This window comes from Protobothrops mucrosquamatus, unplaced genomic scaffold (genome assembly GCF_001527695.2).
Source record: "Protobothrops mucrosquamatus isolate PMUCROS unplaced genomic scaffold, P.Mucros_1.0 scaffold569, whole genome shotgun sequence".
NCBI classification, from domain to species: domain Eukaryota; kingdom Metazoa; phylum Chordata; class Lepidosauria; order Squamata; family Viperidae; genus Protobothrops; species Protobothrops mucrosquamatus.
The window spans coordinates 1,091,308-1,114,658 of record NW_015386871.1 but is presented as its reverse complement, the minus strand read 5'-3'; positions in this window follow the sequence as shown (position 1 = coordinate 1,114,658).

The window sequence follows — 23,351 nt, the reverse complement described above, 5'->3', positions numbered from 1 at the left end:
AGATTGGTCCAAGGAGTCTCTGAAAATCGGACATGATTGAACAGAAGGAAAAAAGAAACAGCCATCCTCTTCTCTTCCTCCTTCTCCTCCTCCTGGAAAAAGAAGTGATGCTGTGATTCCCTTCTATATCCACATTCTGGAGTGGAGCAGCTCAGACAGATTTACTCCCTTCTTTTGCTGTTTCTGAATATTGGGTCTAAGTCTAGAAGAAGAAAATGGCAACAAAGAACAACAGATAAGAACATTTAGATACCTAAAATAATTTCCTCTCATATAAATTGGCCAAACCACATAAAACAGATTTCATAATGTGTTTTAAAGGTACAACTAGGTCAACCTACAATTCCTAGGATTCACAGTTAGTACGGAGAACCGCCAAGTGAGATGGGTATTTTAGTAAATGTAATATGGCGTAAGGGAGGAGAGGGGTTGAGAGAGCCTGTTACAGTATTTTACTCTTAAGGGTGTAAATATAATTTATGGTACTTTTTTCAAATCCGAATTTGACAGACAAAGCTGTTAATACTCAGGTTTGGTCCCTTTCTTCAGAAGCAGATGGAACCTCCTGATGTAGCTCATCTCCAGGAATAGCCAGTCTGCTGGAGTCTTGAACTCTCCCTTCTGGAGCTCTGATACCACCCGTTAAGCAAATCTAATTCTTTGCCAAGCTAGGCCTATTAAGAATTGCTTGCTTTCCAGTGTATCCCTAATATTAAAAACTTTGCTGTATTGAGACTTCTCAAATGTATTTTTCATTATTTTTATTTCCCCCTCGTTATCATATTTGTGATTTAGATGCAGTTTTCTCTTTTCCACGCTTAATGAGTCGTCAGCTTTATTCACTCATATTCCTATCCTTTGGGAGTATGCTTTGATTTTCTAGTGGGTGCATGAAAACACAGATTAAAGCAATTAGACAGAAATAATCTTGGGGAAAGGGGAAAGAGATCCAGAGTGCCTAATTATACAATTTTAATCAAGACACAATTATGCAGAGACTTTTATAGATTATAAATTAGCCAAACTGTAAAAGTAGAAAAATAAAATAACTTTAAATACCATCTATTATGTTCATTGTTACCTTTCAGTATTTTTTAGTTCAAATTTCAAAAGCCTATCCAGAGTTTTAGACTAAAACTCATTCTAGCAAAGTTACAGATTTGAATTTCAGGATCTAAAGCAAGAAGAGAAGAGTCAAGGAAGCCCAACACACAGAGAGCCTCTGTTACCATCTTAATCTGACTGATTACAATTTCTTAAATTTCACATACTCATATATTAATAATCTTTAGAAATGGGCAGCCTAAAATACATACTCACCAGGCCTCAGTACAATACTGCCCATGTAATGCAAGGAGTATTGGAAAAGACAGATGTACTTCTGTAGTTTGGCTACAATGGGCATGCTTCCTGATAAATCACTAGTTTTCCTTTACTAAGGTACCTACTAGGAACACATCATTAGAACTCTAATTGTTGAGGGGACTTGCTAAAGGAAGTTATCACTTCATATATTAAGTACCTATCTCACTGATGCTTTAAAAGCTAAAATCAGCAAATTGAATTTGGAGTGTCAATAAAGAGAAGAGAATATGCCAATGTATTGTCCATGGAGATTCTCAGTCATCCAGGTCATGGTTGTCCCAAGATGCTTTACATGAGAACTGGTCTTCTAAAGGCGTGGAGCTAAAACCAGGAGACACAGATTCTGGCCTACTTTCTCGTTCCCTGTAGTGTTCAACTTTCAACGTCCCATGTCATTTTTTTTAAAGAAACCCAATCATTTCTGATAGGAAAGATTCCTCATCAATTAGAAGTTAGAATTAATCGATTTCTATTAGGACCCTTAAGATTAATTCACTGTTAATTTTCAAAATCTAAATTCTAAGCACGTTGTTGCTGTTTAATCCAAAAAGTGATATTTTTCAGAAAGTTTAAAATTGTATTTAAAAATTATATCCCCAAGGAGACGGTGATTCACTGAGTGAATTCTGTATAACTTGCCATTATAAAAGCAATTTAAAAAAGCAAATCAAACTTTATTTTGAAATAGGGATCAATCAAACTTTATGTTCTTAAAAAGGCTGTGTTCATGACTGTAAGTAAAAATGGTTCCTCCCTCAACTCTCAGCTGCTCAATTTATAAGCTGACCCTGGAAAATCCATTCATGTTATTTTCTCATAAGGAACAGCTAAGCGGAGTGCATGTGAGCTATCTCAAAGTCTCCCCTTTCTCTGAGGAGATTTGGGTAGCCAGGATCCTGCATCTCTCTGCCAATCTTGTGTTGTCAACACCAGCCTGCTATAAAAGGCTCTAGCTCACCATAGCATTTTCTCTGGAAATGAAGTTCTTTGTATTATGTAAAGATGATGAAGGTGGTGATGATATCATTATTCCTAAAAATATAATACCTAAGAACAGGCTCTTAGGGGGCTAATTAACAGTTTATTAAAAGCCAGTATCTGTATTGGTGTTTCTTTTCTCTTCAAAGGTATACTTCCAATTTGTGGCTTTGAATTCTGAGTAGACTTGTCCAACAAGCAAGCCTCTGCACTAATTTTTTCAATCATACTTAGCATTAAAAGCCATCCAAACTCTGTAACTTATTTTGATTGAAATCTACCAGTTCATAAATTTTAAGGGTCATTCATGTTTTGGGGGCACTGTCTATAATAAATAGTAAAACCTTTTATTATGGATTATGTCAGTCCATGTTTCTTGTGAAGGCAAAATTATAAGTCTAAGAACCATCTTCAATCATTCATAATTTAAAAAAATCAAGAAACTAAGCTGCTGGAGGAAGTAGAAATCAAAAGCAAGTATATTCTAAAAAAAAATTAATTGAAGTAAATTGCTTGAAGGAAATGTAATGCATCATGCCGTTATTGTGTTTGTCATATACTCCAAAAGCTCAAATTGCTGTACAAGGTAATAATGACTGATAAAGGCTATCAGAGCCTCTTGAGGGAGCCCTATTCAATCACTTACAAGGTTAAAAACAACTCATTAAATGCCTATTTTGCTGTGCTTCATCAGAGAATATGATGGTAGGAATGGGGGTAAGATTGTTATGATACAACTTTTTCTATTTGGAAGAGGACTTTCCTTAATTTATTAGGGACATTATTATTCTATTTTCATCATTAGTGCCAGGAAGAAGATCTGCTGTGATTAGAGTTTCCAGGACAAGATCACCAGATTTCATAATAAAGACTAAGTCATTATCTTGTGTCTTCTATCACATCATAGGATCAAATTTTGGAGAAGGCTCTTGCTCATTTAACCCAGATTGTTCCCCAGTCTTCCAATGAGAGCTGGGAAAGTCTTGCATGAAATTCTGGTGAACTTATTAAATTCACTAGTTTGAACTAATTAGCCATTTTATTCTGGTAGAATGTACTAGTTAAGATAACCAAGAAATAAATTTCCCTGGTATTTTTAAAGGAATGTGGACATCTGCCACTGTTTTTTTTAAAATAAATCAGGATATCAGAGTTGGTTTGTAACTATAGCTCAAGAGGGATCTTCTGGGCTCCCTCGGTCTTTTATTTTCACAATTCATCATAAGATTTCAGTGATATTTTCAACCTTTAATTGTAGCCATGCAATCCTAAAATTTAAGGTTAACAATATGGCAGAGTAGCATAAAGATGAAAACAAACAAAAATATGTAGGTAATACTGAACTCTTTTTGTATATCATAATTCTAGTTTTATTTTTATTTTTATTACCAATTATTTGCAGGAGTTTTGCAATTATTGTAATTATTCTTGAGCTAAGTCCATCATGGCTCATTCTTTAAGTCTGGTTTAAATCAAAACCAATATTAAGTCAAAACCAATCAGTAATCTACAATCAGCTGAAATTGTATAACTCATTAGGCTAATACCAAATAAATCACTTTATGGTTTAAGAATCAGGCTAGTATTTACTCCAAATAATTATTGCAAATGCATCCCAAGTATAATTGCACATGCCATTCTTGGTTTTCTTTCTTCTTACATTGGTTCTGTTCATGGGATCAGAACTAAGGAGAAATTTCCTGACAGTTAGAACAATGAATCAGTAGAACAACTTGCCTCCAGAAGTTGTGAATGCTCCAACACTGGAAGTTTTTAAGAAGAGATTGGAGAGCCATTTGTCTGAAATGGTGTAGGGCAGGGGTAGTCAACCTTGGCTCTTGGCTCAGGAATTCTGGGAGTTGAAGTCCACGAGTCATAAAAGAGCCAAGGTTGACTACCCCTGGTGTAGGGTTTCATTGCCTGAGCAGGCATTTGGATTAGAAGACCTCCAAGGTCCTTTCCAATTCTATCACTCCTATTCTCTTCTCTTCTTTTCTCTTCTCTTCTCTTCTCTTCTCTTCTCTTCTCTTCTCTTCTCTTCTGCTCTGCTCTTCTCTGCTCTGCTCTGCTCTGCTCTGTTCTGTTCTGTTCTACTTGCAATGACTTATATTGGTTTAACTCTTCTGAGGTATGGAAAAGCTAACCAGATTGCAGATGGATACATTAAGCCTCAAAGAACTGAAATTCCCAAATCTTATGGTCATTCTATTTAATATAAAACATCTGGAACATAGCATGTGATAACATTTTGAGCAATCCATTGTGCACAGAAATCTGACTTGTATTGGACACTGTTATTAAAAAAAGGGACAGATTATAATTGTGCTTATAAAACAATAATAATAAAATAGACTATTGCTGCTCATGATTAATAGCTAAATGTAGGTTTCCCGTCAAGACAGGTTTACTTATTATGTCAGAGGAAAAAGATGGGATGACAATGAAGATGATGTATGATTTTTGAGAAAGATATAGTGAGACCAAAGTAGCAGAGTAAGCCAAGGTTGAGAGAAAAGAGTTTTCTCTTGCAAAAGAAATTAATTTCAAAAATAGAAGAAAAAGATAAATGTTTGATAGATGGAAAAGGCAGAGATTGAATAGATGGAAGAGAACTTATTGATAGGAAATCTACCCCCACAGGAGAAAGTAGGTAAAAAGAATGTTAAGTCTATTATATTTATAGTAGTATTTATTACATCATATATTTGCTTTCCTTTTTATTAATGTGAACTCTTTACAGCACATAGCTTCCATTGAAATTAAAGTTAATCTTCTGTCATTTTTGGTGGATTTGTGACAAAGCAAAGAAACACTGGGGAAAAATTCATATTTTAATACAAAAGATTTGCAAATATACAAATTAAATCAGACTTTTCTTCTAGGTTTAATAGAGAACTACAAAAAAAGTTTGATATTTTTTTTTTGTTATACATGTTGACAGCAGCAAGAATGTTTTATGTGTAAAAATGGAAAGATAAATTAATCCCCACATGGAAAAATGGTTAGAGAAACCAATGGACCTAGTGGAAATGGCCAAATTAACTGCTTTAATCAGAGAGTAGAATACAGGTAGTCCTCAACTTATGATCACAACTGAGCCTAGAATGTATGTTGCTAAATGAATTTTGCCCCATTTCACAACATTTCTTGCCACAATTGTTAAATGAATCACTGCAGTTGTTAAATTAGTAACATGGTTGTTAAATGAATCTGACTTCCCCATTGACTTTGCTTGTTAGAAGGCTGCAAAAGGGGATCACATGACCCCGGGACTCTGAACTATCATAAATATGAGTCAGTTGCCAAGCATCTGAATTTTGATCATGTGACCATGGGGATGCCGCAATAGTTGTAAGTGTGAAAAACAGTCATAAGTCATTTTCTTCAGTGCCGTTGTAACTTTGAATGGTCACTAAATGAACTGTTGTAAGTCAAGACCTACCTGTACATCTCAGTTTGCTTCTATCTGGAAGCCGCTTCTGAATTTTGTGCTTGAGGCAGAAAAAAAAATAAAATTTTGACTTTGGGATTTACAAATTAAACAGGTTTTGGGGGATATTATTATTATTATTATTATTATTAATAATAATAATAATAATAATAATAATAATAATAATAATAATAATAATAATAATAATAATAATAATAATAATAATAATAATAATAATAATAATAATAATAATAATAATAATAATAATAATAATAATAAAAAAGTTAGAAGGGACCTTGGAGGTCATATAATCCAAACCCCTGCTCAGGCAGGAAACCCTGTAGTATACCATTTCAGACAAATGGCTGTCCAATCTCTTGTTAAAGACTTCTTGTTGTTGTTGTAGAAATGGCTAGTATATACTGAGTATGCAAAATAAAAAGTTGAGGCTATAATATTATTATGCTAATTCTACTGTGCTGAAAGGAGTCGAAGGTTAGTGCTTCACCCCCCCTTCATCCTATACTTCTCTATTTCCCCTTTCCCGTTTTCCCACTATTTTCACTTTTATTTGTACTTTATACTCTAATAAGTTTAATAAAATTATATAAAATAAATTAAAGTTAATTTCTTAACTTGTATACAAATATTCAAAATCTGTAAACATGAATCAAAGCTTTCTAACTCACTGAATGCTATTCTAGAACTCATGTCCAAGGCACCATCTCCAGCAGGAAAAAAAAACAGAAAACCCAAAACCTCAGCACAGCAGCCGGATAATAAAAGGAGTATGTATTATAATCCGTAATCCCCCCACAATTATTTGGTTCCAAATCTGGTGTCAGATTAAGATTGTGGATGAGGAGGAAAATGCTGCTTATTTTCTCACAGGCTTCATATTTACTGTGTCTATCAAGAAAGGATATGTAATATCTTTCTACATATGAATGTGTGTATCTTTGTGGGAAATGCCAGTGAGGCACTAGTGATTTTCTCCAAGGAATCTGATGAGCTGCGGTATCTACTCTACTATGCCTGTAGATTTCTTAAAAGGCTCCCCTGCTAACTGACTCAGTATCTATTAAAATTTCTCACCCACCACTCTTTTTTGTAACGTTTTCATGTAAGTATTCAAGAATAAGCAGTTCTGGCGTTGTCTTTAATACTGCAACCATTGCTCCTACAGTTGTTTTGCATAGCAGGCTTATGGGGATTTGCAACAGCAAGCAATTCTTAGCCCGCAATATGTATTGATGCTACAACCCCCTTTAAAATGTAAATAAAATAAAATGGCTAATTTTAAGTTAAAAGAGGATATGGTTTAATTCTCTTTCTCTCTGGAGAAATAATATACAAATGTTCCATTTTCAAACCTCCCTAAACATCATGAAGGTTTGGATTATATCAGTACCAAATATATCAGATCTTTTAATTTGCTGTTTTTAAAAGCTGCCCTGAGAATCATACATGTATATGAGAGGATACATACATTGGTTACGGGTAAGCAATAAAATACAGATGATTGGTATCTTTTCTAAATCCAGGACAAATTAATGGAAATATTTAAATCTTTATTGCATACTCTAATAGGGTTAAACATTTGTCCACCTTTTCAAAGAAATGTAGAGGAAATGGACCAGGTTCCATACTAGGGAAATCTGTATGGGGTAGGCTAAATATAATAGTGACTCCAGTTGGGAGGTTTTCTATCTTATCTGTTCACCTGCACAGAGAAATGTATCTACCCGGTTCACCAGCAGCATTTTTGCCAAGGTATCTATTTAGAGTGTCTCCTCCATCCATGCGTGCCAGCTATTTGCTTAATCTGGTGTGCAGACGTCAAAGGTACTGAGAAAAGCCTTTGAACTGCAATTAGTGGTGAATCTATGAATAAAGCTGCCTCAGCTTTTTCTGATCACACATTATTGATACCAAAAGTCCTTTAGATTTCTTCTTATCGCTTCCCTTTACCACCTCCTTTCATCTCCAAAATTTAAGAAGAAACATTTCCCAATTTGGTAATCTACAAATACGTTGGATTACAAGGGCCATCATCCACAGCAAGCATTCATACTGGTTGCTGTCACAAACGACTGTAGTTGTAATTCAGTTCACTTGAACAGGCACCCAATTGGAGGACCCTACTCTTAAATAACCCAGGAAAATAATACACTGAATTTTTACCACCAACTTTGGAAAAAATCTGCAATAAAAACATATAATGAAAATTACTTAAGAGACAATACCTAGTTTACATTTATTAAATATTTGAAGACACCCATTACTGTAATAGGATTTATGGAATTTAGTGAAATGACAAGAGAGGAAATACATCTCTGCAGATTTCAGACAATCCAATTTTGCTAAGCATCATATTCTAATGAATGATTTCCAGCAGCTGGCTGGACACAGCTGGCAACACAATTGCTTCATTCAGAAGTTGCTCTCTTTTTCATATAATAGTCATGGGGCCAGGGAGGTATTGGAGTCAATGCATCAACTTTCTCAGTAAGGCTCATTGTATTTAGCAATACTATTTCATAGTTGTATGAAGTAATGAATGACATTAACTGGATCATGAGAATAAAACACCATCAATTCCAGCCAATGACATTCATATTTCTTAGGCAAGGCATTCAGGAATTTCCTTCTATTTCCTAAACAAGTGCTCAGATGGACGACCAAGATGATTTGAATGCAGAACCTGAAAATAATTTCTGACAAAATAGAGATGATGCATTGCTGGTAAGGGATGCCAGTGATCTGGAAATAATATTTTTATATGTGATGAATGACAGTACCTAAGAGTTCTTTTGGATCTGAACTTAAGGGACAGACTGAAGTTATTACAAGAAAGCTTCTTCCTATCCTCTTAGTACACTTGTCTACATTAATATATACTATATAACATCTTTCATTTCCATATTTGACTGCTTAAAGTGTTTAAGGTTGGATTATATGTTATGAAAAACAACTTGCATACAGGATGTGCAGGCAAGACGAACATTTTNCCCTCCCCCTTGGGGTCGCCAGCCGGCACTGTCTGGCTGACGGCACCCTGAGGAGACCCACTCTGTGGGAGCGTACAGGTCGATGGGGGGTAATCTGCGGCAGGAGGCGGTCTCGAAGATATCCGGGTCCGATGCCATGGAGCGCTTTAAAGATGATGGTCAGCACCTTGAAGCGCACCCGGAAGGCCACCGGCAGCCACATACACACACAGTGTATACTCCTCCCTTTTTTTAACAGCAATTTCGTAACGGTAATCTTCTATTATTTACATTTTCCCCCTATTCTTCTTTAGAATATTTGTCCTTGTTGTCCCGTTGTTTTTATTATACACACATTTTCCACTTTTGACCTTTCCACCTTTATTCTCCTCTATTATTTCTAGTCTCCAACCAGTCATACCACTTGTTCCACATTAGATAGTACTCTGTAGATGAACATTTTTTTAAATAGAGTTGCAAAAAAGGGTTATGTTGCCCTTCTTTTGTGTAGAATTTTGATCATTCTCTTGCTTTTAAGTAAAGAAAGCTGGGAAAGTGACTTCATGTTACGTCACTTATGAATCATATTGTTTGTCCCTCCAATGTTTCAGCTGGTGGAATTTCCATTTGATGGTAAATACGGATCTTTATTTCATCTGGAGTTGGCAGGTATGGCCAGATTTAACAAATTCTGCTTTAATAGTATATATTATCAGTATGTGTTCTATTTTCTCTGTTATTCAACAGATAAGACTTGACAAATTGAAAAGTGTCAGCGCTCAATAAAATATCCATAGATCAATGGTTCTTAAACTGTTTGACCCAATTACCTCTTTCCCAGTCTCAAATACTATCATTAACCCCACAAAAACAAACGAACAACAGACATGTTTTACACAAATGTCTTGGCAGTGACAATTCCAAACTGGATCTTCAACTCACAAACAAGCAATTACAAATTGCTCCATTATCCCCCTGGATATGCTTAAATTACCCCTTTTAGAGTAATTATCCCCAGTTTAAGAATCACTGCCAGACATAATGGTACAAGGGTGGAAAAAGAGTTTTAGTTAAACTTAATACTGAAACTATTTTAGAGTACACTTATTGATGGCAACAATAGCAATATTATCAACCCCAGGCCAAAATGTTTTTCCTTTTCTGATATTGCATACTGTGCTCAGGCTTTTGCAAAAGGTATAATGTTTCACTTGCTGGAAGGATCAGATCTATTGTTTCTTCTTTCTTGCTGAACTTTTCCTGCTTGTGTCAAAAATCTTGATACATGCTCTGTGGGAGGAAAAGAAGAAGTAACATTAGGGGCTCAGAAAAAAATAAACAAAGCATAATAAAAAGGGATGTCAAAAATTGTTCCTGTTTGGGGAAGATGTCACTACCAGTAAACAGGGCTTTTCTGAACCAACCCTCCTGGCTCAAAATTGAATGGCTGATCCCAAAGGACAACTCAGAGCAAACAAAGAAGAATCAGAGCAACTCAGAGTCTACGACAGAAGGATTTCTGGAAAGCAGCCTAGACTTCTGAGAAAATAAAAGATGTTGACCATTTGCCAGCAAATGCCAGTGAAGAGTTCTGATATGTGCTTTTCCAAGGGTGAAGGTTCTTTCTCCAAGCTTGTGGGTTGGTTTCTGAACGTTTCATTACCAGGCTAGGTAACAACTTCAGTGGAGATTAGGGGATGTCAGTGTCAGTGTTCGTCTGTTTATGAGGGCTTCATGTGGTAAGTAGATCTTGTGATGGGTCAGGTGTGGGTATGTCAAGTGAGGGTCTTGTGATGGGCCTTGTGATGGAAAGGTTATATCAGATGAGGGCCATTGGGAGGTGAAGTGCTGGTTGGGTAGGGCTTGTGTGTGTTGGTTGAGGGTCAGTGCTGTCTCTGGCTGGCTGTGCAGTTGATTTGGATTCTGAGGGGTTCGTAGACTGGTTGTAGGTCAATGTGTCTGTTGATGGAATTGCTTGTGGAGTGCCAGGCTTTGATGAACTCATGAGCATGGTGGGTGGTAGTGTGGGCAATGATTTTTGTGTTACTCCAATAAAACTGGTGCTGTTTGGTGTCGGTGCGGGTAGAAATTAAGGATTTGGGATTGTGGCGTTTGATTGCCAGCCAGTATTCTTGGATCCTGGTTTTTAATTGATGTGATGTTTGTACCACACAGAATTGGTCGCAATTGTTACAGTTGGTTTTGAAGATTACATTGTTTCTTTCGTCCTTCTGTATCTTGGTTCTGGATAATTCCTGTGGAGTATGGCTGTGGATTTGTGGGCTATTGCTATTCCTAGAGGTTGGAGAATTCTGGCTTTTATTTCCAACACTCTTTTGTGTATGATAGATTTAATTTTTGCATGGTGGTTGGCTGTGCGGTGGATTGTGGATTGGGTGCTGTGTGTCAGAATACGAATTTTTTGGGATAGCTGTTATGGAGAAAGACATCAAGCAGCCATTTCTCTTCCACTTTTCTTAGTGTTGTGGTGCTGCACTGCGCCCTGGCCATTTTGAAGAGGGTGTGGACACAGCTTCTTTTGTGTGCAATGGGATATTTACTTGCAATGTTGAGGATCTAGTCCTTGTGCACGGGTTTGTGGTAGACACAAGTTTCCAGTTCTCCATTGTTTAGTCTCCTTATGGAATGGGAGTCTGTTGTCTGTTTCCTCTTCATGTTTGAATTTGATCCCAGGGAATATGTTATTGAGTAGGTAGTGTGTTTCTTCAATTTGGGAGCATTTAATGATGATGAAGGTGTCATCAACATAACGTGTCCAGAATTTTGGTTGGATGGTGGGTAGAGCTATGGATTTGAGTGCTTTGCTTCTGACTTTCTGTGTAACAACATACCCTAGTTTCCAACATCTAATCAAGTCTCATCTTTATGAGGTTGACTGACTATCAGCTCTTCACAATCCTACATCTAGGATAAATTACTTCATGGACTTTGATGTTTCAATCAATTTTATGTAAGAACAACAAGGCAGAAAAATCAGGATTTGATCATTCTTGTATATGTAGTCCATACCTGGACAATCATTAGGTAAACCATTACTATTAGGAGGTGTTTCCTAAATCTGTGATTGATATGTGACTAAAAGCTAGAGAACCAGACAGGATTCACAGTCTTTATAAGGGTGTAGGCAACAGAGTTACACTTAAGACCTGAATACTAAGATTTCAGTGCAGTTCCAACATTATAAACTAAGATGATCTATTTCTTGCCAGAGGACTTATTATAGTTTTGTTCAGTTTCAGTGAAATATTGTCATCCTGACTTTGCAGTCCAATGATCCAACAGCAAGAGTGGTCTGTTGGCCCAGCCCTCTGCTAACAAACTACATTCACCAAAGTACCATGGGAATTGCAATTCTATGTGAAGAGTTGACATAACAGAATTAATATTGGGCAGCAATGTTCTGCTTTCCTTCCAAGTTGACCTTCTTCTCTTACCTACTTTTATATAACCTGCACTAATCTGAGAAATGAAGGACAATAAAACATGTCCCAACTAGCCTTAATTAGGGCACAAAGACACCTATTTATTTCAGTGAGAAAGCAGTGGATATCTCTGTGTAGTTTCTGCTGAAATCGAGCAGTTTATTTTAATCTGAAATCACTACCTATCAGATACAGTAATTATTGTCCATATTTACTTCTAAAGTTAATTTGGCTCCTTGAAGATATTGGTACACACTGGCAACTAACTGGCTAACTCTTAGATGAAAAACTATGACAGATTAGACAAAATATTGAAGTGAAGAAACATGACAGTAGAAGTACATTTTCTCAAGGCTACGTGTATCAAAATTGTAACACATAGTTGTGAAAACTAGACTGTCAGAAAGATGAATGAAATTTCTACTTTTGAAACATGATGTTGTATAAAATTGTTATGAATGAATGTGGGCTGCAAGAAGAACAAATTACTCAGTCCTAGATGAAGTAAAACCAGGCTGCTCTGTATAGGTCAAAATAATATTTAAATATTTTGTATACAAAATGTGAAGGCGAAGTGAATGAAAACCTGAAGGCATTTGAAAAAAAGGCTGATAATACAACTATGAGCCTTCAAGAACTCACAGAAGCAGCTGCTGAGAAACAATCTAACTAAATTATGTCTGTCGGGTCAGAAACAGGCTGAAGCAACAGAACAATAACCCCCAGACCTGAGCTACAGAAATCCAGAAGACCAGTAGATGGTAACAAGGGATAGAATTGTCTATATTTTTATTGCTGCATCTAATGATCATCTGGATCTTTGCAATTCAGGTCTGGTAATGGTAGTTTTGAAGTCCTTCTTATCCTGGTAATCTAAAGCAGTAGGGGCAACTCCCAGAATTCCCCAGCCAGCAATGCTGGCTTCTGGCTGGGGAATTCTGAGAGTTGAAGTTCACACGTCTTAAAAGTTACCTAGGTTGAGAAACACAGCTGTAAAGTAGCATTTCCTAACCTTTTGAAACGCATGGATCTCAATTCCCAGAATTCTCAGAATTCCCAGCTATAATGGCTATATCTGGAGGGCATCCGGATTGCAATATCAGCATGCAAATCAAGAGGCACTAAGCAGAAAGATATCAGGCAGTCTTAGTATCTTTTAGATTTTTGCTTATGACAGTAGAAAACTAGCTTTATTTTAGATGCTACTTACCAAATATGTTAAAGTTTCCTATAGGCACATTTTTAGTGAGCATTTACATTTATCTGTGGCTGTTTTTCCTTTCTTGCCCTGGTTTAAATTAAGTTGTATTAATTATTCTGAATTGCTTAAAATTATTATTTATGTGTTTATTACCATCCCATTTGTTTCCCCCCCCCCTGCACTTGGCTGCCTAAAATGGTGAACAATATTAGAAGAAAATGGCAAAAGTAAAAACAAAACAAAGGAAACCCCAAGGAAAAGAGCTAAGAAATTACAAATAACTGCTGAGAGAACTAACCCAACTCATCAATAAAGCGATATGAAAAAGTACTGAGGTTATTAAAAACAGAGAGAAATAGCAATAGCACTTAGACTTATATACCATTTCACCGTGCTTTATAGCCCTCTCTAAGCGGTTTACAGAGTCAGCCTATTTCCCCCAACAATCTGGGTCTTCATTTTACTGACCTCGGAAGAATGGAAGGCTGAGTCAACCTTGATCCAGTGAGAATCGAACTACCGAACTGCAGGCAGCCGGCAGTTAGCAGAAGTAGTCTGCAGTACTGCATTCTAGCCACTCCAGCACACCAAACTTATAGAAAACAATCTGCAAATATTTTAAATTTATAACTGAAAGAAATAAAAAAATTGAGGATAAGGGCAAATGTTTGTAAGCAGAAGGGTTCTAACAATTATTCAATTTTGAACAATATGCTAAGGAATAATCTTACCAGAACAGCTGGGAAAGCAAAGAACCTAATTAGTGCTAAAACTGAAAGGTGGATTTGATAGGTTTTTTTAAAAAAAAATATCAAATTTTTCCATTTTAGGCCTGTTGAGGCTGGATAATGATCTCCCTTCTCACAACAAAGTATAGTATAATTTGACATTTAGGTTATCGATGTTTATATCTGTGCAGTGGAGAGGGAATAAAAGTGAACAGTACTATCACTATGTTGATAGATTTTTCTATCCCATAAAAATCAGAAACCTAAGACAAGAAGATAGGTATGATTTAGGCTCATCAACTGTGACAGATTTTAGATGGTCATTATCAATTAATTATTTGATAATCACCATTATTGTTTTCAGTAAAACTGTGTTATAAATTTTAATTGTATCATAACCTTGAATGAAAAGTCTGGATTCATTTGTTTTCTTTGCTCTCTTTCTTATGCATATTAAATAAGATTCAAAAAAAGAAAAAGAGCTAAAAAGTTTTTTTTTAAAGTAAAAAGCTTGCATATTTTTGAAAGTTCATATTTGTTCCCAGTGTCTTTCTACCAGTTTTCTTCTTATGTTTCTTTTTTATTGTATTTTATACAATTGTGTATTGTAGAAGAATGAATATCCAATATTTGTTTTGCCAATCCCCTAAAAGTGATTCCTAAAACAATAAAATGTGCTCCTTCCCTGATGTCACCAACTGGTAATTAATTTGAGGTAATTATTTTCAAGGACCAAACTTCTCATATAAGCCTTGTATTAACCTTTATAAAGAAGCTGCATATTCAATAACTGTACCTACAAATTAATTGTACATATAAATTAATCTCCCAATTAACCACAACAGATGGTTAGATATATGATAATATAGATTATGTAGAGGGAAATCAGATTACCTCACCTGTTTATCATTCAGAAAAGGGATAAAAATTGTTCTCTATCACAGAACCTTCAATCTAGAGCAGGGGTCCCCAACCCCTGGGCCACAGCTCACTACCGGGCCATGGCTTGTTCGGAACTGAGCCATACAAGTGGCGGGCAAGCGGTGGGCGTTTGCGCTCATACACAAAGCACCACTCATGCAGGCAGCAAGTGTGCTCTGCAAGCGTGCAAGCGCAAATGAAGCTGCGCGCACACACTCCCCTGCCACCAGCATGGAACTATCCCCCCTTGTTCCATGCCGCCAAGCCAGAAAGGTTGTGGATCGCTGATCTACAAGGTTGCCAGTAATGGACAGCCGTGATTATAGCTGGGCTTGGTTTGTTGTATTTTGATTTTCTTAGAGGTATATATTTTATACTTCTTATACTTTTATTATTATAAGCCATCTAGAATCTAGCCAATAGTCAAATTTGGTAAATAATTAGGCAACTAAATAAATAATGATGTTAATATAATATAACCATCATAAATTTTAGAAATATTGCAAGAATTAAGTATTTTAGAATATCCTGCAAGCAAAAGAAAGAAAGAAAGTAGCAACTCTAATTCAAGATATTAAATATGTTGATTAATTCTGGAACCTCTTATTCTGTAGCTTATTCTGACCTTGTTGCACACAGCATAAAATGCAATTTCTCTACGTTATCACATAAAGTGTTCCTTGGTTTTCTAATTTATATATCTCAAAAAATTGGAAATTTTCCATCATATGAAATATTAATAATCATCCAGAATATTCAATAACCCATTCAAAAAATAAACTGAAGTGAAAGAAATAAGATGTCTACTGATGTTCACTAAGTGGCTTTTAAAAAATTTCAGAATTATTTCAGTCTAGAATGGTATGAATGCAAAATCAGCAAAAATGTTTCAAGGCTTAAAAGGAATAAATAAAAGGCAATTTTTCAGTGAGAAGAGTTGCTTAGCCAAGGGAAGTATTTCCTAGCAGCCTTAGTACAGCCTTAACAAAGCAATTTTCTGCTGGTTCAGGTGAATCAGAAAATGAAATTGACAAGCCACTAACTTGAAAAGGGAAAGTGACCTTTCTTGCTTGCTTACCTCCAGGTGCAAAATAAAGGGACAAAAAAAAGTCAGAAATCAACGCTGGATTTATTTAACTTTAATAAATGTGGGTCAAACTCAGATCAAATATTGAACATCTGAGATTTTCAGCTGCATCTGAAATTTTATATCTTGTTTTATTGGTCTATGTAATGAATAGTACAGAAAATATTTGATAAAAATACTGTAGATGGAAGTAAGCTTTACAATGTGCCATATAATATCAGGCTGCATGTGATCCACAGAGCACAGCAGACATGCGAAATCATGAGGCTACAGACTTCTGGAGAGATTCCTATATAAAGAATAAAGACAGGACACACACATACCTCAGAAGGGAACTGAGATGGGAACCCCACTCATTGAAGCAAATGTCAAAAGCAATTTCCTTTCTATCTGGCTAAATGGGCATGCCCTTTTAAAAAATAGAATCCAAACAGTGTTCAATAGATTGCACCACAGATTCATTTTACAGATACTAAAGCTGACATTTGTAATCTAAGGCATCATTTAAAAGAGGTACTTGGGGATACATGAACTTCCAGCTGTCCTCTAGCTCTCCACAGTTATCCACTATTGTTCTGCTATGAACACAAAATCCAGAGAATGTGGCTCACCAAACTACATAGGATTAGCTTATATGATGAAAAAGGCTTGATCATTGTGATGTTCAGTGGGAGAGCAAAACACTGGAATTCAGAAAGTCTCAACTATAGAAATTTAGCATTCAATGAGAGTTATGATAAATCCAAGATGAACAAACCTAAAATAATATCATCACCTTGAGATAGACATTCTTATACAGAAGGACACAGCTACTGACAGATCATGGAGACATTCTCTAGCCAAATTTAAAAAAAAATTAACTCCTTGCTATTGCTCTATTCACTAAAACTGATAAAAGGTATTTGTAGTTATGGACTCCAACTGAAGAATCAGAAAACAAGCTGGATGCATAATCATTCGCAGCCAGGATATCTGTTCTTTCGGGGACAGGTGAATCTATTGCAGTCCTAGAATTATGGTAGTTCACAATGCTTCCATCTTATATGGATTCAGTTTTAGTTTATTTTATCTCCCTAGCATATAGACAAGCATTCAGGAGTGTCACACCATTGTCTGATGGTATTGGTAGCAAAAATGGATCTGAGTATTAACCGACTTTTGATAACATTTAATTCCAACTCTCCTGTTAATCCCTCCTACTTAAAAGGTTTCAGGGACAAACTGAAACGTTGAGGGACCCCACAAACCTGCTCTGCCTTTGTGGAGTGATATTCACTAAATAATAGCACCTGACCCTTTGTGGCAGAAAGGAGACTAGCAATTGCAGAGAGCAGTGCTCCCAGTTGCTAAAATATCAGTCAGTCTAGAAAGATGCTATAGTTGGTAGTATTGAAAATCACTGAGAGATTCAGGAGACTGAACTGAACCCTAGGGAGGCTTCTCTTTCAAAGAAGAGTACAACCCCACCCAAAATATAGTGCACATCTATTTCATATGAGACTCTCATATCAGTAACTTATTATCTATAATAAGTTCACATAAGGATGAAAATAACATCCATTTTTAAATAAGTTTGCATGTGTATATATGCATGTGTAATAAACATAGAGGTAATTCATTAAACTATGGATTTTCTGAACTGGTGACTGGATTAAAACAATTTTCTGTCAGAATTTGGGGGGGAAACCCTACACTGTTTAGCATTTCACATACCGACTGATGAATTAAATATATTACAACACTATAAATGCTATATTGCAAATTTTGGGTTAAAGATACATTCAACTATATGAAGTGCCTAGATATGCTCTGTTGGCTTTTGGAGTGGGAGTTGCTTTAATTAATCCTTTCTTATTTAACAATAACAATGATATAGCTTTGTAATAACATCATAATGGATTAAACAATTTTTCCATGTGTGAATATAAAATGTAACATCGCGGCAAAGGGAAACAATGCAATCATCATCTCTTATTAAATGCATACACACACAATTACAGAGACAAATCTTTAATTTTACCCAGGTAACACAAGATTAGGTAATCATAGGTCACACTTTAAAAGACAGAATGCAAAAGAAATTATGACTAAAGAAAATGAAAGGCAACAAAATCATATCAAGCCATTCTTTTTCTAACCAATTGTAAGAACCAGATTGGTTCCATTTCAAATAGGTCTTGCCTCTTACAGGGAAGTTGCACTTTTTCCGTTGATGTACTCTCTGAGTTACTCTCTTTTCTTGGATGTTCTCTGTGGGAAGCAAAATTAAGAAATAGCTCGGAAGCCCTGAAAAAATATTCCAATTTATTTGCCTATCACTTGAACATTAAAAAAGTAACTTAAAACTAAAAAAGTTTAATGCCTAAGAATATTTAAAAATCAGTTTAGAGCAAAATAGTAAAAAGTAAAATCCATCTATATAATTCCAGTTGGAATTCTTTCAACTTTGCCCTATTTACTGGTGTGTAAGGCTCTTCCAGATGACTGCATTAACATGTGTTTCTTTAACAGATAAAAAAGTATGCTGATATTTATTGATCTAGCCAGCTGCCAAGCCCTTTCCTGCTTGAATAGTGAGCAATGTCATCTTTTCAGATAGAGGTTATCTCAGGGGTGTCAAACTCGCAATGTCACGTCACGTGCAACATATCATGACTTTTTTTCCATTGCCGGTAATGGGGTGAGCGTGGTTTTGCCATGATACATCCAGCCCGTGGGACGGCAGTTTGACACCCCTGGCTTACCTTAAGGGGATTCCCCAGCTGTGTTTTCCCACTCATCCACTCAGGGTTAGGGAAATGCAAGGAAGACAATTGGAACAGCTTGAGAGAGATCAGACACTCTCCAAGTCCTGGGAGTTTGATGGAAAGTAGCCAAATATCTCTTGAGCAGACAAGATGCTGTGCTGCTTCACAGCAGCACCTAGACTGCAGGGATGTCAAACTGCCGTCCCGTGGGCCAGTTTCATCATACCGAAGCCGCGCCCACCCCATTGCCAGCAATGCAAAAAGAGTCATGGCACATCACGTCACGTGGCGAGTTTGACACCCGTGACCTAGAGAAAAGTCAAAGGGGAGCCAGGAGTTTAAGGGCCAGTGCCAGTAGTGATGGGCTGAGCAAAAGAGACCGTTCAATTGCTTTCACTCCTAAGAAGTAGAATGACTTGCAGGGTTGTTGCACATCCTTTAGCCCACAGACCCTACAGTTTTTGGACAGAAAGGGATGGCCCAAGAAGTTCTTGCACACTCCATCAAACCAAGAATCCAAGAAAGTTCCCAGAGCCTTGTACATCCAATGGCATTCTTGGAGAAAGAATGGGAGTGGGCAAGGGGAGTGCTTCCATTCTGCCAAGCCAGGGCAGCAACAGTTGGTGGATAACAGGAAAAACCAAGGAACTCCAGTAAAATGGGCAGAGGATGAATGGATAAACTGGCAGAGGAGTCCCAGTCCCTCAACAGCAGAAAAGCATCTGGGAAATAATAAGGAAAATCTTTTCTATCAGGTAAGGAAGAGATAAAAAACCCTGCATTGATCACAATCATTCTCCTTAACAAGGAGTGGGATCAAGTTGGGCAACTGTAAGTGGGTCCTTTCACCCCCATTCAAGTTGCCTAAGTGACAGGATAGTGTCTATTTCTGCAGGCAAATCTATTGCTCTTCTAAAAGAATCACAACTCACATCCAGAAACTGCCTGCCTGATCATTTTAAGCTATCTCTGCAATGGGCTGGATATGAGAATAAGTTATTATCACACAAACTTCCCTTTGAACTATTAGTGGATCATCTTAATGCTGCAGTTGGAAGGACATGTGAATGTCATCAACAGGTTAACTGGCCTGATCAGAATAGTGTGGCGAGCATTTCAAGGTAAAGTTAGCAGTAAAAATGAATGTTTGGCAAGGCCACATTTTGATGTTGTTCTTTCAAACATTCCTAGTAATAATTGAAGATAAGACATTAAATTACTGGCAGAAATAAACAACAAAATATATGTGGCTCAGTAAAAGACCCAGGATAAACGGGTTTGGGATTATAAACTTATAGATGGTTTATGCCACTGCCAAAGCTTGAGTTTTCTCCAGGATAAGTTTAGAATACTCATGTTGTTCATTTTTATGATTTGTTGAATTCATCAAATTTTCCAGATTAGGTGAAAATTATTGCATCTATTTTATTTTTGGTTTATAACTAATAATTGATTGTATTGGCCACATCTGATTATTGGTAAAATTAACCTAATTTTACCATTGGCTTAACTGATCTCACTTAACCTCTTTCAAATTGATGTAAGACATTTTAATAAGCAGATTTAAACTTTTTTATTATTATGGCATATTTTAGGTTACTTGTAAATCTTCTTGCTTTTCTTTCCCACTTTTATTATTCTCTTTGAGTATGCATGTAAACCAATAGATTATAATAGAAACAAAAACAATAAATCTTTCATGCACTCATATTCATAGACATGTATCTTTAACAAAACATATAATGAGATAATAGATTCAATTTACTCAAATATTATAGGTGCTCTACACTTTGCACTTTATTTATTTATTTATTTGATTTGATTCTTATATCACTGCAATCATATGACTCCCAGTGGTATAAAACAATATAAAACAATAATAAGATACCTACAAAATCAAAACCAAATATACTAAAATGAAGCCAGACATATTACAATAATATATAATACCAGAGGCACTGCTGAATTAGTTAAATGCCCTCCAGAAGAACTGCATTTTAACATGATCCTGAAATGCTAACAAGGTCAGGGGAAGTCTAATTTCCTGGGAGAATCTGTTCCATAATATAGCATTTGAGAATGCAAAAATAAGGGCTGCCCTGTGGTTAACATTTCGGCTCTAGAATCTTGAACCAAAAATTTAATCTGTATGTCAACTGTTGCTTGAGAGCTGCTCTATCTAAATGAGTAGGTTTAGATTGCTCTGCCCTTACACATACGTAGAATAATTGTTTTGTGGGAATACCTTATGAATTGTGGGAAACATCGCTGTGGGCAATTTTAAACTTTGATCCAGAAGCAAATTTGCAGTTGCTCGGAGCTTCATATCACGACCCTCTAATCTAGAAGATTTTTTCCAAGCACTGATCTTTTTGAGTCACCTCTGATGGATAGTTGCCTACTTAATAGGCTCAGCTGCATTAGCAGCCTTTTCCATCCAAGGGGTGAATAGGGCACAAGGCCATCCTAGAATGATATTTCTCCAATGCTAAAAAACTGAATTAAGGGTTAGAGAAACTTGGCTGCCTTTACCTTGTGATTAAAGCCAGCCTGCCTGCCTGCCTCCTGTGCAAAATTCCTATTGTTTACTCATCTGCAAAGCCTGGCACTCCATTTCTGGCATCCAAATGTTTAACGCTAGCTGATCCTCAAGAGAGAAGTGGAAGGAAGGTAGGACACAATGTTTTCTATCTGGCTTTCGTGGTTTAGTAATCAATATCTTGTGTCAATTTTCTGCAAGCAGTTCATGCTTTGGCAGGCTATCACCCCGGATTCAGACATTAATTTCACTCTAACGACTACTGATTTTCTACACTGTATTCTCTTTCCAAAATGTAAATTGTTAAGACATGGGGTGCTCTAGTGGCCTGGCTGGGGAATTCTGGGAGTTGCATACATCGTAAAGTTGTGGAGAAACACGGCTCAAGAGGCGACATTTCAGAATAACTATAAAAAATAAGGAGAGCATATATGTGTGTGTACTTCTTCATTTGGGAAAGATTTTCAAAAGTGGGATTAATTAACAAAATGCTTGTAAAGGTCTGATTTAGTTAAGCTTTTCACTTAAGCCTTTCATTTGGGCTTGAACAACGTACCCTGCTGGAAGTGAATATCTGTATTTTGTTCTCAGCAGACAAGCGCATGAAAAAGTGAAATCTAGCTAACACTCATTCCTCCTCTGAAAAAAGTCCACAGTGGGAAATGAAAGAAATTAGACTTTTCAGACATATGAGGCTACAGCGGCTTCCGAAGTGCTTTCTTTAGCACTTCCTGAAATTTAATATACAGTCATACAACTGCCTTTCATCAAAATGAAAGCAACATTTTCTTTCAAATGCAGGATAAAAAATAACACAGATTTGTATGAGATTGATAGATAACACATCCCCAGAATCAGGAGACCAACAAGTCTCTGCTATGGATTCAGATGTTGATGAGTGGAATGGAATGAACTCTCTCCAGTGTTGACTCTGTCCCTGCTGACTCTTAGAAAGCCCTTAAAAATGTGGCTATTCCTTCAAATGTGGCAGCCAGGATGAGTAATTTCCCACTGGGGTTTATTGCTGTTTTTATTTTGTTTCTTGTAAGCCACTCAGAGTGGTGCTGTTCGAGTTGGACAGTCCCACTTCAAGGGAAATCCCTTCTGTGCATTCTACAGGTTTGGTTCTTCTGTTATCTAAATGTTCAGATTCAGAAGATGATTTTTCTATATTTTCTGTAGATTCTACATTGCACAGGAATCTGAAGCTTCAGAAAGGATCAAGAGTTTTTAAACTTGGAGTCAGCAGTAAACAAGATGGGAGGGGAAAAAAACAGTATAGTGCTGCACAGACCAGGAGGCATCAATAGAGGAGTCAAGCTGGTGGGTGAGATAATGTAACTGAACCCATGTGCATTTTAATGTGTTGCATGTATCACATATACTGTATATTAAAGAGGAGTAAGAATGCATGGTTGTACTGACTATCAAGTCTCTTTTTATAATGTTTGCAGATGTTGAAAGGCCAGAGGATCCTCTTAAAGACTTCACTGAGTGCACACAAATGCTGCAACAATAATTCTTTTCTTGTATGTTAACTCAGTCTAGAAAGCTCCTGCAGTAAATTCTCTGGGGCCAGTTCTTTTTGCTTATCTTCATGCTCTCTAGCCCTGTATCTTTTAATTGAGGGCTCTGGCAAGCACAATCATACTAACTAGATCAAAATAACCACCCATCTTCTCTAAATCACCTAATATTCTATGAAGCCTTGTACAAGGAGTATACTACTATTGCTTCATTATAGCATCTGCTCCTTCTTTATTGGCCACTCAGGCATCAGTAGAGATTGTTTGGCTACTGTAGCCAAACTATGTTTAAGACCTATGTTCTGAATTGCTAGGCCCTGAGGGAGACTTCTGTAACAGAAAGTCTTGCTTTTTCAGCTGCCCTTTTTCCCCAGCTAGATAAGTAAACTAGGTTGA